The 1,960-nt window shown below is 37.0% G+C and overlaps 1 pseudogene; it reads left to right on the top strand.

Moving 5' to 3' along the window:
* Positions 1 to 1,050: 1,050 nt before the first annotated feature.
* Positions 1,051 to 1,681, top strand: LOC122114848 (annotated as a pseudogene).
* The last annotated feature ends 279 nt before the right edge of the window (positions 1,682 to 1,960 follow it).

Here is a 1,960-nt window from a genome sequence, read left to right on the forward strand (position 1 = left end):
GGACACAGAAAATGCAATGGAGATTGGTGTGCAGAGTTAACAATCCAAATATTCAGTAACCAGCCAAAAACATTGTTTAAACATAAAGAAAAGAGAATATACAAACACAATTTCCAATAAACAACCTCTAGGTAATTTCATCTAGTTAATTAACATAAATGAATCCCCATTCATTTATCCTCTCCAGAGGAGTCAGGGAATGCTGTACATAATCAAGTACCTGGGACCCAGAAAGGCTTTGTCTATGGAAAATAGTATAGACAATTTTACAGTATCACTGAGTATAACTAATGTTTCTTGATTACCTATACTTTTTAATACATTTTATTGTAAAAATTCTGTACAGAGGGATTACAGTTACATGAGCAAGGTAATCAGTACATTTCCTATCAAGCATTGTTACCTCCTCCTTTGTTTTCCCCCTACATTCCCTTCCCTCCTACCTCCACAACTACACTCTGCTCCCACTCCTCCACCCCACACCCCTTTCTCGCCTAAATTGTAAAGTCCATTTTTCAACATAGTGTCTTGTGCATCTCCTTGTTACAATGGGTCAACCTGTATCCCTACTTAAGCATTTTGTTTTTTCCCTTCCCCTCCCCAAATTACAGAAGTGTATATACAAATGACAGGGTATTGACTTCAAATACAGTGAAAACAGAGGTTGTAGTGTGGGGAAGGAACATGCAAAGAAACAAAAAAATCACATGGTACTTTATAAATACATTAGAAACAATAGCAAGAAAGAAAAATCCATGTTCACTTCACCATGAAGTTAATCTGGGAAAAGGTCATAGAAAGCAGTGAAACAGATGGTTGATATGTAGAGTGTGATAATGCTAGAATACAGAAATGTTAAGTCAGTTGATGATATTTGAAACTGATTAATCCCAGGAGAACATAAAGTGCAGAGGAAAAAGCAATGTGACTAGCCAGCAGGAAACATGAAATAAAATGTATTTCATGTCAAAATTGATCAGTAACCTTGGTTTACATCAGTAGATGAAACCTCTGATGATCTGTTTCTTTCCTATTTGCTGTCTAGCCACCATGAGGGACCAGAGATCCGGTGTTAGAAGCAACAGTTTGTACTCTTCACATTATTCATGGGACCATTCTCCCCATAAAAGGGATGCTTCATTTTTCAGAGAGTCACCTGAGGTTGAAAGGACTCTACACAGAGCAGATCCGGCTCCAGTGTCACAACAGGAGCTACTCTCCAGTATGGAGCAAACATTATTCATCCCACCAGTCTCAGCACAGAAGAAGAGAGAGATCTGCTCAGTCTTTGAAAACATCACAAGACACGTCAACTTGGAGCTCTTCAGCACTTCCTTCCTCAAAGAGGGTACCTGCCATTCCATTAGTCACTGAGCAGCCCGAAGAACCAGAGCCGAACACAACAGATTGGATAGAATTATTTGAAGATGCTCAGCTAGACAGTCGTTCTAAAGCAATAGCATCCAAAATGAAGGAGATTTAATGGGTTTGCCAGAAAGACTGTGAAACTTTCGGGATGGTGGTGAAAATGCTGATTGCAAAAGATCCTTCACTAGAACAGACTATACAGTTTGCTCTGAGGTAGAATTTGTAAGACATAGGTAAGTGGTGTATTGAAGAGCTGAAGCATTGCATTGCAGAGTGTGATAATTCTGGTCAAGTTTTTCCAGATCCTTTTTAAAAGAGTTACTGTTCAGGGAAAATAAATAAAAGTAAGTAAATAAATAAACAAACAAGGAAATGTTTCTAGATTTAATAATTCCCACCTCTGGACTGTATAATGGAACTTTGTGATGAAGAGAAATAGTTTATAATATATGATACATTTCCACTTCAGTTAAACATCTACAATAATTTTGTAACGATAATTTAATTAGAACTTTTTTCTTAATGTAAAGCCAACTAGTCTTTACTCAGAATCAAATACATTCCTTTATTCCAAAAATGAAGGTTAATTTAT

Source organism: Dipodomys spectabilis, unplaced genomic scaffold (genome assembly GCF_019054845.1).
Source record: "Dipodomys spectabilis isolate Male_0828 unplaced genomic scaffold, ASM1905484v1 ptg000112l, whole genome shotgun sequence".
Taxonomy (NCBI): domain Eukaryota; kingdom Metazoa; phylum Chordata; class Mammalia; order Rodentia; family Heteromyidae; genus Dipodomys; species Dipodomys spectabilis.